General features: G+C 41.3%; 1 long non-coding RNA gene across 1 annotated transcript in view; it reads right to left on the bottom strand.

Moving 5' to 3' along the window:
- LOC141584665 (uncharacterized) overlaps positions 1-16,243 on the bottom strand; it is a 390,152-nt gene that overhangs the window by 188,035 nt on the left and 185,874 nt on the right. Inside the window, exon 9 of the long non-coding RNA XR_012517849.1 lies at positions 6,091-6,225. This is a non-coding gene — a long non-coding RNA (uncharacterized LOC141584665). The remainder of the gene's footprint in view (positions 1-6,090; positions 6,226-16,243) is intronic.

Raw genomic sequence — 16,243 nt, 5'->3', positions numbered from 1 at the left:
ACACTCAAGGAGTCAGAGCCCGCATTCTTCACACCACAAACATGACCATTGAATGGCCACTTAAATACCTTCCCAAAGTGGTTTCTTATTGCTAGTCCTGCATGAGTGAGTCCAGGCCTCCTCCTCACTGTTGCCAGGGTCTAGCCACTGCTCGCATTATACTTCCCTGCATGGCATAGTCTCTGTCACCCAAGACCTGGAAAATCAAGTGTAAATACTTCTTCATAGAGGAAAAGGCCTGTAACAATATGGCTGCAGGCAATCTTATCCACCTGCTCTTTCAGCTTTCCTTTCCTCCTCACTCATGTAGTCCAAACCCAGTGGGCAGATCACCTGAGGTCAGGAGTTCAAGACCAGCCTGGATAACATGGTGAAACCACAACTCTACTAATACAAAAATTAACCAGGCATGGTGGCAGTGCCTGAAGCAGAATTGCCTGAACCCAGAAGGCAGAGGTCTCAGTGAGCCAAGACTGCACCACTGCACTCCAGCCTGGGTAACAGACCGAGACATCAACTCGAAAAAAATAAATAAAAATAAAAATTACCTCTGTAATCCCAGCACTTTGGGAGGCTGAGGCGGGCAGATTATAAGGTCAGGAGATGGAGACCATCCTAGCTAACACAGTGAAACCCCATCTCTACTAAAAATATGAAAAATTAGCCAGGCATGGCGACACACACCTGTAGTCGCAGCTACTTGGGAGGCTGAAGTCAGAGAATCACTTGAACTCAGGAGGCGGAGGTTGCAGTGAGCAAAGATTGCACCCCTGCTCTCCAGCCTGAGACTCCGTCTCAAAAAAAATAAAAATAAATGGGATCATGTAGTCCAAACCCAGGATGCCTTTGTATCTTCACACAGACTGAGTGTGCCCTCTACCTGGAAGGTTCCTACTTCTCCACCTGGCAAAAACCAAGCCCTCCTACAAATCCCAAGTGTCATTTCAACACAGAAGCATTTCTCATTTCCCTCGGCCAAACTGTATTGTCTCAGACCTTCTGCTCTCATAGCTTCTAGTTCATGTCACTTTTGCAAATGTAAGTGGTTATAGGTGTATGTCTCTCCTTCAATTCCCAGATGTGACCTCCATGAGAAGACACCATGTCATTTGTTTTTAGCCCACTGTGTCCATGCAGGGCTTCACCCATGATGGTGGGTACTTCTCCTGTTAGAGCTTCTTAGTTCTATTGAAAAATGGAGAGAACAGAGCATTTTACACAATAAACCCCTGCTCAGGTAGAAAGAAAGGGCCACCTATTGTGCCTTCCCTCTACTGAGCCTTGGAAATAGCAGTGCTGATTTTTTTTTTTTTTTTTTTTTTTTTTTTTTTTGAGACGGAGTTTCGCTCTTGTTACCCAGGCTGGAGTGCAATGGCACGATCTCGGCTCACTGCAACCTCCGCCTCCTGGGTTCAGGCAATTCTTCTGCCTCAGCCTCCTGAGTAGCTGGGATTATAGGCATGCGCCACCATGCCCAGCTAATTTTTTGTATTTTTAGTAGAGACGGGGTTTCACCATGTTGACCAGGATGGTCTCGATCTCTTGACCTCGTGATCCACCCGCCTCGGCCTCCCAAAGTGCTGGGATTACAGGCTTGAGCCACCGCACCCGGCCTTGCAGTGCTGATTATTTAATGAAGACCTTCATTTTAAAAGCCAGCAACTTCCCTAGCTAGTAGAGCAGAAGTTGAAGAGTGCAGTTATGCTACCATATCCATTCTCTTTGTATCCTGATAATTGGAATGTCCTCAGGGTCTTGCTCCTTTCTGATCTCAATGTTCTGTGATCTAAAAATCATAGCATGTAGGAAGCTGAAGTCCAGATCATTTGGCGCTGTGCACCCCAGCCCTTCAGTACAGAGAGGGAAAGACTCCAGTTGTTCATAACGTTGGACCATCAGTTACTTCAAGCTACATTTGCTTTTACATTTCAATATCTTAATGTTGAATCAAATTGCCCTTTAAAATCGGCTTCTGGAAAATCCAGGTACTTTTGGAAGCCCTGCTGAACATAAAACCAACTCCTAGACTATGTCCACCTGCATGAGAGTATTTGCTTTTTGGAAAGTCTCAGATGTCAATGCTTCCTCCAAAAAGAAAAGTCAAAACAGCTGTCCAAAGACCGTGACAGAAGAGGGAGGCTGAAGGATGCCTCTATTGTTTATCACTCGACAATATGCCTACTTAGAGAGAGGACCTCTGTCGTAAGTATTGTAGTTGGTATTTTTGTTACCCCATAAATTGTCAAGCCTCGGTAATATTTCCACGTGGTTTTGAAAAATGGTTATGGAGGAGATGTGCAAGCTCTATTTCTTTTCTTTTTTCTTTGAGAAGTTTCACTCTTGTTGCCCAAGCTACTGCAACCTCCACTTCCTGGGTTGAAGTCATTCTCCTGCCTCAGCCTTCTGAGTAGCGGGATTATAGGTGCGTGCCACCACACCCGGCTAATTTTTTGTGTTTTTAGTAGAAACGGGGTTTCGCCCTGTTAGCCAAGCTGGCCTCAAATTCCTGCCTCAGGTGATCCACTCGCCTTGGCCTCCCAAAGTGCTGGGATTACGGGCATAGTTCTATTTCTATTTCCTACATCTCACTATTTAGAGATGGTGGGAATCATCTATGTATATTTGCTATGGAACATGCTTTTGCCCAACACTCATGACAAAGGGTCCCTCCATATTCTCAGTCCCAGACATGCATCTCACTAGCTCTTGGCCTGTAGGAAAATGAACTGGACAACTCACTGTGTGCCTTTAACTACACTCTTCCATGTACCTCACGTGCCACTTCACACCTGTTCATTTGTCACTGTTCTAAACCCAACCCATTTCTCAAAGTCTAGTTCCTCTGTTGGCACGGAGTAGACCAACTCAAGATCTGTGCCATGGAGGGCTGCTCCCACCAAGACCACTGTGAGGCTGTGAAGTCCACTGTTGCCTCTCTCAGGGGTAGAGAACTTTTGAAACTCAATGGTAATTGACATGTATCTGACTATATGTTTCCAGCATGCATGGTAAGAGCAAAACTATACCTCACTTATATCTCTCCATGGTCCCCAGCACATAGCAAGTATTCAGTAAGTGTTTGTGGGATTAACTGGATGAATACAGTCCACTACACTTTTATGAATATTCATTTGTGATTATACACAAATACAAAATTATGTTTATACATATTACTTGTTCCTAAGTGAAACTGAAATATTACCTTATTAAAATGAAACTAATTCAAAAGAGAGAATATTGAGAAGAGTCTCATACACACAATCTTGTTTCATTATTAAGAGAGCAACAGTAGTTTCAAATAAGATGATGATTAAATGACCCACCCAGTGGGTATGGAACAGAAAGGCTGTAACCCAGGTTTATTAGTCCATTTTCACACTGCTGATAAAGACATACCCAATACTGGGAATAAAAGCAGGTTTAATTGGACTTAACAGTTGCACATGTCTGGGGAAGTCTCAGAATCATGGCGGGAGGCAAAAAGCAATTCTTACATGGCAGCAGCAAGAGAAAATGAGGAAGAAGCAAAAGCAGAAACCCCTGATAAATCCATCAGATTTCATGAGACTTACTAACTATCATGAGAATAGCACGAGAAAAATCAGCCCCCATGATTCAATTACCTTCCCTTGGGTCCCTCACACAACACATGGTAATTCTGAGAGATACAGTTCAAGTTGAGATTTGGATGGGGACACAGCCAAACCATATCATTCCACCCCTAGCCCCTTCAAATCTCACATCCTCACATTTCAAAATTAATCATGCCTTCCTAACAGTCCCCCAGAGTGTTAACTTATTTCAGCATTAACCCAAAAGTCCACAGCCCAAAGTCTCATCTGAGATAAGGCAAGTCCCTACTGCCTACAAGTCTGTAAAATGAAAAGCAAGCTAGTTACTTCCTAGATACAATGTGGGTACAGGTACTGGGTAACTACAGCCATTCCTAATGGAAGAAATTGGCCAAAACAAAGGGGTTACAGGGCCCATGCAAGTCCAAAATCCAGCAAGGCAATCAAATGTTAAGGCTCAAAAATTATTTCCTTTGACTCCAGGTCTCCCATCCAGGTCATGCTGATGCAAGAGGTGAATTCCCACGGTCTTGGAGAGCTCCAACCCTGTAGCTTTGCAGGGTATAGACTCCCTCCCGGCTACTTTCACAGGCTGGTGTTGAGTGTCTGTGGCTTTTCCAGGCACATGGTGCAAGGTGTCAGTAGATCTACCACTCTGGGGTCTGGAAGATGGTGGCCCTCTTCTCACAGCTCCACTAGGCAGTGCCCCAGCAGGGACTCTGTGTGGGGGCTCTGACCCCACTTTTCCCTTCCACACTGCCCTAGCAGAGGTACTGCAAGAGGGCCCCACAGCATCCAGGTAGTTCCTACATCTTCTGAAATCTAAGCGGAGAGTCCCAAACCTCAATTCTTGACTTCTGTACACCCACATGCTCAACACCACATGGAAGCTGCCAAGGCTTGGGGCTTCCACCCTCTGAAGCCAGAGCCCAAGCTGTAGGTTGGCCCCTTTCAGCCATGCTAGAGTGACTAGGACACAGGGCGCCAAGTCCCTAGGCTGCACACAGCAGGGGGACACTGGGCCTGGACCATGAAACTACTTTTTTCTCCTGGGCCTCCGGACCTGTGATGGGAAGGGCTGCCATGAAGTCTCTGACATGGCCTGAAGACATTTTCCCCTTCGTCTTGGGGATTAACATTAGGCTCCTTGCTACTTATACCACCAATTTCTGCAGCTGGCCTAAATTTCTCCCCAGAAAATGGGTTTGTCTTTTCTATCACATAGTCAGGCTGCAAGTTTTCCAAACTTTCATGCTCTGCTTCCCTTATAAAACTGAATGCCTTTAAGAGAACTCAAGTCACCTTTTGAATGCTTTGCTGCTTAGAAATATCTTCTGCCAAATACCTTAAATCGTCTTAAGTTCAAAGTTCCACAAATCTCTAGGACATGGGCAAAATGCCACCAGACTCCTTGCTAAAACATAACAAGAGTCACCTTTACTCCAGTTCCCAACAAGTTCCTCATCTCCATCTGAGACCACCTCAGCCTGGACCTTATGTCCATATTCTTATCAACATTTTGGGCAAAGCCAATCAACAAGTATCTAGGGGGTCCCAAACTTTCTCACTTTTTTCTGTCTTCTTCTGAGCCTTCCAAACTGTTCCAACCTCTGCCTGTTACCCAGTTCCAAAGTTACTTCCACATTTTCAGGTATCTTTTCAGCAATACTACACTCTACTGCTACTAATTGACTATTAGTCCATTTTCACACTGTTGATAAAGACATACCCAAGACTGGGAAGAAAAACGGGTTTAACTCGACTTACAGTTCCACATGGCTGGGAGGTCTCTGAATCATAGCAGGAGGCAAAAGGTACTTACTACTTGGCGGCAGCAAGAGAAAATGAGGAAGAAGCAAAACTGGAAACCCCTCATAAACCCATTAGATCTTGTGAGACTTAGTAACTATCAGGAGAACCGCCCAGGAAAGATAAGCCCCCATGATTCAGTTATCTCCCCTGGGTCTCTCCTGTAACACACGGGAATTCTGGAAGATGCAATGCAAGTTAACATTTGGATGGAGACACAGCCAAACCATATCACCAGGTAAGAGAGAATCTTGCTGCAAGCAGGTAACTTTTAACCCCAATCACTACTGATGGAGGCAGAAAAGAGAGGAGAAAGGTAAGGGGTCCATAGTGATACTCACAACTGCAATGGAGGAAAAGGTTTTCAGTTAGAGCAGAGAAATTTTTTCAAGAAGCTCTCAACCCAAAACTTTTGTTTTTTAATCCTTTTTTTCCTTAAAGAAAACCATAAAGCTTTTCTTAATAGCACAAGAAGGACCACAGAAGGGACTTTAAAAACATTTTTTTACCCACAGGAGACCTCAAAGTCACATAGCTCCTAAGGTACCTATGAAATGATGGAAAACTGTATGACAGCAATCAGCAATAGAAACGGCTATGAACATAAAAATATAGATTCTGTATTATGCGTATCTGAAACCCAACATCCAAGTACCGATAAAATTTTGAAAACTCATTTTGAGAAACTGCAGCAGAGAGACTGACATACCTTGTAGCATATGCCTTCTGTGCATCATGGTTAAGAGCTTGGAGCCAGGCTGCCTAGTCTGGAATCCTGGATCCTTCATCCAACCAGCTATGATTTTCAGCAAGTCATTCAGGGTGATTGTCTCAGTTTCTGCTTCTGTAAAGTGGGAATAATAATACTTCATAAGTCTGTTTTAAGAATTAAATGGCCTAATAGGATTGAGTTAACATTGTTGAGTGCTTAGAAATGGGCTTGACACATACTACCTAAGCACTGTTGTTCAGTGAAGAGCAGCATCCAGTGCAGAAGTGATGAGTGGGAATGTGGAAAAGACACAGCAAAGATGTGACATATTTCTTTTGTGAAGAGTTTTGCCCATTTCATTAGATTGCCTGTCTTTTTTGGTATTGATTTCAGAGTTCTTTATATATTCTAGACGCAACTCATTGTCTGATATATACATTTGAAATAAACACATTAGAAGGTGTTCAATATCACTAGTCATTGGGGAAATGCACATTAGAAGCACAGTGAGATGACACATAACCACTAGAATGGCTAACGTTAAAGACAGATGACACCAATGTTGGGAAGACTGTGGAGTACTTGAAACTCTCAGCGCTGCTGGTGGAAGCATAAAATAATATAACCATTTTAGAAAATGATTTGGCAGTTTCTTGTAGAGTTAAATATTTACCTGCCATATACCTTGGATATTGACCCAAAAGAAATGAAAATACATGTTCACACACAGAGTTGTACAAGAATGTTCACAGCCGCTTCGTTCATAATAGCCAAACGCTGGAAAAGCTCAAATGTCCACTCACGGTCTATCAATATCCTGGAACCAATACAACCAAGAAGAATCTCATGGACATTATGTTGAGCTAAGGGTGATGACATAAAAGAGACCATGCTGGGTACTCTTATTTATAAAAAGTTCAAGAACAGGCAAAACTAATCTACAGAGATGCAAGTCAGAACAGTAGTTATCTCTCAGAGGAAGGAGGATTGATTGCAAAGGGCCGGAAAGAAACATTCTATGGTAATTATTCTCAACCAGGGGTGACTTTGTCCCCCAGGGAACATGTAGTAATGTCCAATGGCATTTTGATTGTCATGCTACTGGCATCTAGTGGGTAGAGGCTGAAGATGCTGTTAACTAGCCCTCAATACACAGGACAGCCCCTAATGACAAACAATGAGTTCATACATGTCAGTAAGATAGAGGCTGAGAAATCCTGGTCTGGGTTGATGGAAATGTTCTATATCTTGATTGGTTACATGGTTGTCAAATACATTTGGCAAAATCCATCAAATTGTGCATTTTGCTGTATGCATAATTTAAAAAGACACTGAACATAATGAAAAGAATCAGACCAGGAGAGAGCAGCTCCCTTAGACACACTCAGACTCTTAATTAACCACCTGGGAAAGGACTGTCAGTTTTACAGTCCTATACCAATATTTGATGTATTTTTCCTTAGCTAACCTTTAGTAAATGTATATAATTTAGAGTGTGAGCTCATTTAGTCTCCACTTAGCTTTTTGGATGACCCTACAAAATATTGAGTAAATGACAGGTCCCTCTGGAGGTTTGGAAGAAACATTTTTTTTTTCTTTTAGATGAAGTTTTGCTCTTGTTGACCAGGCTGAAATGCAGTGACACAATTTCAGCTCACTGCAACCTCTGCCTCCCGGGTTCAAGCAATTCTCCTGCCTCAGTCTCCCGAGTAGCTAGGATTACAGGCATGCACCACCACTCCCAGCTAATTTTGTATTTGTAGCAGAGACGGGGTTTCTCTACGTTGGTGAGGCTGGTCTAGAACTCCTGACCTCAGGTGATTCACCTGCCTCAGACTCCCTGGAAGAAACCTTAATTAAGAAGAGCTCATTAACATCCTGGCAATGAGAAACCTTATACATAACGGGTAATCAGCAGTGTATGGAGCTCATGCTCCCAAACAGTTTGAAAAGTATTGACAATACAGTCCTTAGTGGGTTTTTCAAAATATTTCAGGGTGGGGCAGTGGCTCACACCTGTAATCCTAGCACGTTGGGAGGCCAAAGGGGATGGATCACCTGAGGTCAGGAGTTCAAGACCAACCTGGCCAACATAGCAAAACTTCTCTCTACTAAAAATACAAAAATTAGCTGGCTGTGGCAGCAGGCGCCTGTAATCCCAGCTACTCAGGATTACAGTAGGAGAATCACTGTAGGTAAGAGAATCACTTGAACCCAGGGTTGGAGGTGAGGTGCAGAGGTTGCAGTGAGCAAAGATTGTGCCACTTCACTCCAGCCTGGGCAAAAGAGCAAAACTGTCTCAAAAAAAAAAAAAATCAAGAATAGATCTATAGAAGAGCACAGAATGCTGTAAAAGTGTCTTACCATTTGAGAAAGCATCGGATCATGAGTAAATTTGTCCAGAGACCACGGTTTAGTGCAGTAGCTAGAGAAGTGCTAATGAAGGATAGCAATCCCACCAGATTGTGTGGAGCTGGAGCATCTGAAAAGGGCTGTCATGTAGAGTACATTAACTGACTGTCACAGCAGCTCTGGAAAGCAGAGCAGGTATTGCTATTCCCCCAAATAAGATGAATCTCAGAGTGTAGATACCATGCTAAAGTCACTCATGGAGGATTTTGAACACAGATCCATAATCCAGTGTTTTAGGGTGCTGTGCTCTATGCTTCACCCAGCCATGCCCTTCCACACAGCACAAGGAGTCCATGGAACTGAGACAACATGCAACCTGGACCTTAAGCCCTCGTCCCACTTCTGGACCACATTCCATAGCACTTGCCTGGGAACCTGAATTCCTTGCCCAAATAGCTTCAAGCCCACTTCCAGGGCCAAGTGAGAGTCTTCCTGATTTCTATTGTCCTTAGGATAGACTGCCAGAGTGACTATGCCTAGGCCCAAGGGATGGCCCAGAGGCAGGAGAGGAGAGCATAGACAAAATCTGAACTCTCAGGCTGGAATGTCTACATATGGGCATGCGCAATCTTTGCAGGGTAAGAAGACTGGAGTTAGAAGAGGGGCAGTCCAGCTGGCAGGCACCTTTCCCTGTGATATCATGTTCTGACATACAAATACTAAGATTCTGAGGACTCTAAAATCTGAACCTGGCCTTTCAGGTCAACATGTAGGTGTATTAGTTAAAGTAAGACAGAGCATTAACAGCTTGTTAGCTTGAACTGTAACTTACATTTCATCAAATGAAAGCAGTTAGCCAGCTTGCTTTAAGCAGTCAAGTAAAGGAAGGGTCCCCTGAGAACCTGCCACGCAAGTGCTTACGCTGGATGCTCTGTGCAGATAAGGGACCTGCACAGGGGACTTGCCTAAACATGCTTGCTATGGACTAAAAGCCTGCATACACACTGGGGGAATGGGGTCGAATCACCAGAATTTGCACCTTATACAAATAAGAAGCCCAGTCCCATCAGCTTATATGTATTTATAAAAGGCAGAAGCAGGCAGATCACCTGAGGTCAGTAGTTCAACCAGGCTGTCCAACACGGCAAAACCCCTTATCTACTAAAAATACGAAAAATCTGGACATGGTGGTACATGCTTGTAGGCCCAGCTACTCAGGAGGCTGAGGCAGGACAATCACTTGAACCTCAGAGGTGGAGCTTGCAGTAAATCAAGATTACACCACTGCACTCCAGCCTGAGCAGCAAAGCAAGACTCAGTCTCAAAAATAAATAAATAAAGTTCTTACATTCAGCTGTGAGGGGACAACTGGCAACTTGCTTTCAGGACCCCTCTCTGTGTTGACAGCTTTTCTTTCACTTAATAAATTCTACTCCACTCACTGTTCAAGTGTCTGCATGCCTGATTCTTCCTGGTCATGAGACAAGAACACAGACCAAGCAGAGCTATGGAGTACAAAAGTCCTGCATCAGAATAATATGTGAGCCTTCACTTGTACTCTTACTCTGGGCCCTGCAGACGTTTGGGCAGGTATGAAGTCAGGTATAAATGGAAAATTCAAGGACATACAATTGGGTCATAGTACCAGGGCCTATAGCTTTAGTTGGAGAGGTAAAGAGGGAGAGCAAAAAGATTCAAAGACTTCCCATGTGTCTAAAGAGTCCCAGTCTTCCATCATGGGACTCTCTTACTTTAGATTACTATTGTTCCCTTCACCTGACACCCATCCCTTGCCATACTCCTGGTAGAGTAAAAAGCCTGGGGTGACTATTTCATACCCATTATTTTTACAATTCTTTCTTATGCTCCCGAGCTTAATGGGAATACCACTAATGCAATTACTGTTAAGTTTGGACATAGGACATTTCATGGGAAAACTCTTTACTACGTAAGTATCCATTCCTAATTTTCTAAAATGCATTAGATCTGGATGTTCAATTTTATCAAATGATTTACGTAGCTATTTAAATGATTAATTTTGTTTGCTCTGTTGATATAAATATTAAATAATCATGCATTTCCCAGTGTAAACTTTATAATTTCACAATGTTGAAATGTTAGTATCTTCTTTAAGATGTTTTTGTCTTTGTTTACAAGCAATATTGTTTTATAATGTTATTTTTTCCCTTGTTTTCAGGTGTAAGCCAAGAATGGCTGACAAAACAATTACATATTTTTGAAATTTGAAAAAAATAAATTCATAAGTCCATCTCATTTGGAATAATTTTTTGTAAAATACCTTGGAAACATTTTTTACCTTTGATAGTTGTCCTTTATTTGTTGTTTTGAAATAATTTGGATCATAAGCATATTTCTCTCTAAACCATAACTTTTGTTTAAATTATCGTAAGAACTTTTTATAACAATGACTTTTGTGATCATTGTAGAGACATTTTCTCTAACTGACTTGCATTCCTTTCTCATTCCTACTGTGACATATTTGTACTTTCTTCGTATTCCTTATTGGACTTGCCAGTTGATTTTTTAATTCAACAGTTTTCAACCCTGACTATATACTAGAATCTTGGGAGAAACTTTTTTAATTTAAAATTTGGTATGTTTTTATCTTCATCTCAAAGTATGTTCTAGTTTCCTTTGTGATTTGGTTGAAGAATGTGTTATTTAATTTCCACAAATTTTTGAATTTTTCAGTTTCCTCCTGTTACCGACTTGCAACCAACCCAAATGCCCATCAATCATAGACTGGATAAAGAAAATGTGGCACATATACACCATGGAATACTATACAGCCATATGAGAGGCAAAGAAGGACATTTTTGTTGATAAAGTAGTCAATTCATTAAGAGTGTTAAAGCAAACTAAATATGTCCTGAGAAGGACTTTGCATTTCTTTTTTTTCTTTTTTTTAATTATATTTTAAGTTCTGGGGTACATGTGCAGATTGTGCAGGATTGTTACATAGGTATACACATGCCATCGTGGTTTGCTGCATCCATTGTTTTTGCTTTTTGTTGTTTTTGTTTTTCTGAGATGGAGTTTCACTCTTGTTGCCCAGGCTGGAGTGCAATGGTGCGGTCTTGGCTCACTACAATCTCCACCTCCCAGGCTCAAGCGATTCTCCTGCCTCAGCCTCCCAAGCCTCAGCAAGGTGCCAGCCACCAAACCTGGCTAATTTTTGTATTTTTAGTAGAGACAGGGTTTCACCATGTTAGCCAGGTTGGTCTCAAACTCCTAACCTCAGGTGATCCACCTGCCTCAGCCTCTCAAAGTGCTGGGACTATAGGCATGAACCAGCATGCCCAGTCAACTTTTTTTTAATGAGACAGAATCTCAATCTGTCACTAGGCTGGAGTGCAGTGGCAGGAATTCGGCTCACTGAAACCTCCGCCTCCCAGTTTCAGGCAATTCTCCAACCTCAGCCTCCTGAGTAGCTAGGACTACAGGCATGTTGCCACCACATCCAGCTATTTTTTGTACTTTTAGTAGAGACGGAGTTTCACCATGTTGATCTGGATGGTCTCTATCTCTTAACTTAGTGATCTACTGGCCTTGACCTCCCAAAGCACTGGGATTATAGGCTTGAGCCACCACGCCTGGCTGCCAACATTCTTTTAATCTTTAGTTTTTTTTTGACAGAATCACCAAAAAGTGTCCACTCTTAACCTACTAAAATTTCATTAACTGGCTCAAATAGCTTTCTTAAAATGTAGACAGTAGTTTACAAAAATATGTTAATACCCTGTAGGATACAGAATTTAATTTATATCTATTAAATCAAACATTAATTTATTCAAATATTTTATTTTTCTTATTAGAGATGAACAATGCATTTAGTTCTCTTATTGCTACCAAATTTTTGCCTTTTCCTCATATTTCTAGTTATTAGTTTGCATTTTTATGCAGTTACCCATCACACCAAAGTCAACTGTTTCTAAATATTTATTGTGGCTTGTACACTTTAGCTCTTTCTTCCATTTATGGTTTTTTCTCAAATTTTCATTTTGTCTCTTATTTAAAATACCATCTTCTTTGTATTTTTCAAGTCCATTTTTATCCTTCCTTTCACTTTTAACTCAAACATGTAATTTGTAGATGTCTCTAAAGTAGCATATAGCTTCCCTAGATTTTGTTCTATGACAAATTTATCATCATAAAATGTGGCTATACTGCTGTCCTGTCTCATGCTTTTGTTTTTTTCACACTTCCTTGCCCTTTTCTATTTTTTTTTTTGTTGTTGTTGTTCTATGCTAAATGGTATGTTTTCCTTTATCCATTGATTTAGTTATTCCTGTTTCTGTTCTACAAGTTATTTCAATTTAAAAAACATATTTGAAGCCAGACACAGTGGTTTATGCCTATGATCCCAGTACATTGGAAAGCTGAGGCAGGAGGATTGCTTGAAGCCAGGAGTTCAAGACCAGCCCAAGCAACACAGCAAGACCCTTGTCTCTACAATTTTTTTTTAATTACTTGGACATGGTGATGCACACTCACAGTCCTAGTTACTGGAGAGGCTAAGCCAGGAGGATCACTTGAGTCCAGAAGTTCGAGGTTATAGGGAACTGATCAGGCCACTGCACTCTAACCTACAAAGCCAGACTTCAACTCAAAAATATTTATATATACATATATATATATATATATATATATACACACACACACACACACACACACACATACACATATATATATTTGAACTCCTTTTCCTCTAATTGTCAATGTCAAAAATTAAATAGTATCTGTAAGCCCTACCTGTGAGCAATAATAGTTAGTCTGCCTTTTTTTTTTTCTTGCTTGCTTTCATAATTTTTAAAGTTTGCTTTTAATGACTTGGGATTTTAAATAAATATAAATTCATATTTAAATGCATATTATTTAACATATTTTAACATTATCTTTAGGGAATAATTTTCATAATTATATTACTAAAAATTGTTCAGATTTTCTATGTCTTATATGGTCTATGGCCAATTCTATGAAACCACAACTCCCTCATTCTCGACATGATTATATGTCCAGAACCATTCAAAATGATTCGAATTTTTCAAGAAGAGTTTATAAACAGTGTTTGACATTTTGTGGCCCCTGGAATGGGTCTGAAAGTTTCTGTTACAGGCAGGGCCAATTTCTCCATTGTGCTCTGTGGACACAGTGCCAAGAGCCTAAGATATTTTCAGGGACCCCCTAAAAATATTTTCTTTAAAAATTGTGAGAAAAAATGAATATGATCTAGCCTGGATTATACTTTTTTTTTTAAGGTGGTATCTTGCTCTGTCACACAAGCTAGAGTCCAGTGGCTCAATCACAACTCACTGCAACCTTGACTTCCCAAGCTCAAGCGATCCTCCTGCCTCAGTCTCCAGAGTAGCTGGTACTACAGGTACACCGCCATGCCCAGCTAATTTTAGTTTTGTGTGTGTGAGGTTGGGATCTCACTGTGTTGCCCAGGCTAGTCTCAAGCTCCTGGACTCAATCAATTCTCCCACATCAGCCTTCCAATGTGCTGGGATTACAGGTATGAGCCACTGTACCCAGCTGTCTTTACAAAGATAACCTGTAATGTCTTTTTGTAAAGGAAGATGCCCACAAAGGCAAAGTGTCCAGGGCACACAAGAGTCGTGTGGCTCTGCATACAGGAAGAACTCTGCAGTCTTTCCCATCAAAACTCTGCAGAACTGATTCAACTGCCTTTCTATGCTATTGATTTAGAAAAATGATGGATTTGGCTGATTGATAATTAATCTGCTTTTTTCATGCTAAATATTTTTTATATGCAAAATTTTACCAGTATGGCTCTAGACGATTCTTTTATCATGGGTTTTATCAAATGTGCAGGAAAGACTCCAGCATGTTCTTTCAACTTAAGCAAGTTGATGTCTATTCAATGATTGTTTCTACTCTGTTGTTTTCTTTCTGAAATTTTTGTTTTGCATGCATCATATCTTCCAGACAAGTGCTCACAATTCTTAGCCACTTTCTCATTTTAGATTGACTCCTGGGAAAATTTCTCAAGCTGGTATTTTTACTGATTAAATTTCTAGAGTCTCCAATTTGCTGTTTATTGCCTCACTGGCATTTTAAATTTAACACAGTTTTCCTCTCCTTGAAGGGTTTCCTGCTCTCATCTGTTCCTTTTGTGTAACAAGCAATTACCACAGAGGTAATTCTGTCTTAGATCATGTCACATATCTAGTCTATGTTTGCCAATCTTCTTTTCTGCAACTTTTATTAACAATATGCTATGGTCTGAATGTTTGTGGTACTTCCAAAATGTATACATTTTAACATTATTGAAACCTAATCTTCATTGTGATAGGAGGTGGGGACTTTGGGAGGTGATCAGATGATGAGAGCACAGCCCTCATGAATGGGGTAGTGCCCCTAGTAGTGCCCTATAAGAGGCTAAAGCAACAAGAGAGCTCCCCCCTTCCATGAGGTGAGAATAGATGGGTAAGTCATCCTCTTCTCATCTGAAAGAGGGCCCTCAGCGAAACCTGACCATGCTGGCACCCTGATCTCAGACTTCCACCCTCTAGAACTGTGAAAAATAAATTTCCATTGGTTATAGCCACCAGGTCTATGGCATTTTGGTATAGCAGTCTGAAAAGACTAAGAAACAAAAGTAATCATTTACGGTAATTCTTTAGCGTATCCATATTTTTTGCAAAGCATTTTTTAAAATGTGTTCAGTAATGATTTTCTCCTTTTTCTCAATTTATAGAGAAAGGTCTTTACTTATCCATCATTCGCATTTGAGATGATTTCTGCCTAAAAACAAAGATCTCTGGTCATATCATTCAAATTAAGAAAAGAGTGCTTATTTTTAATAAATTATGATACTACTTTGCTCTTTGAAAGCCAGCACTGGGAAACAGCACAGGGACTCTAGAACCAACAGCTATTGGATCTTCATCAAGGAGCTTCATCAGCATGTCTCAGATATTACTGTCTGTAGTTTGGTCAGCAACTAGGCATCATTCAGGCCACAGTACTCACTGATTGTCTAGAAAAGTTGCTCTCAATGGGAGTCAGCCATGTGTTCTGTTGGCCACTGACACCCAGTATATGCCTCTAGGGGCTCATGCAGCCTGCAATGCCTGGTGAAATTCCAGGAGGAGAGAGGGGGATGGACAAGAGTCTGTCAAGGCTCTGTCGCCTATCCTGTCTTCCAGCCCTAGCCCCACCAAGTGGGGGGACACAGGTCTTCAATTCTTTTTCTGTATCATTTAGGGCCAGCTATGTGTCAGAATTCACAACTTAGAAAGGTAGACACAACAGAAGGACAGTTGTGATAACAGAAAAGCCATCTTGCAGAGCTACTGTAGAGTGTAAGTTATGCTTCCAAGATGTGTTACCTGAGGCCAGGAAACTGGAGCATCCACTCAGTCATTGGTTAAGGGCTTGGGGAAAGGTAAGGCCTAAGTTCTCAGGTACTGTACTTACAGCACTTCAAACGATTCAGGCATAAAGTCTACACTAGCAGCCTTGAGGGCGGTCCTCCAAGAAAGGGTCTTAGGACTCAAGAGCTGGCCTTGGAAAGTGAAAGCCCATGAAAATAAAATTCTAAAACAGATCCCAGGGCTCTGGGCAGAGTATCTATACTGCCCACCTTATGCACTGACAGAACATCCCAGGCAGGTTTCAGACAAATTCTTAAAATCAAGAAAACATTCTGCAAGTATAGGAAGAGTCCCAGTGAGTGGGATAAAGCATATAAAATTATACAAATCAACAAAATAGACCAGAAGCCAAACTAATATAGAAGAAAAGAGAGAAG

This window comes from Saimiri boliviensis, chromosome 5 (genome assembly GCF_048565385.1).
Source record: "Saimiri boliviensis isolate mSaiBol1 chromosome 5, mSaiBol1.pri, whole genome shotgun sequence".
Taxonomy (NCBI): domain Eukaryota; kingdom Metazoa; phylum Chordata; class Mammalia; order Primates; family Cebidae; genus Saimiri; species Saimiri boliviensis.
Note: the sequence above shows the minus strand (reverse complement) of the source record. Positions and strands in the feature narration are given on the sequence as shown.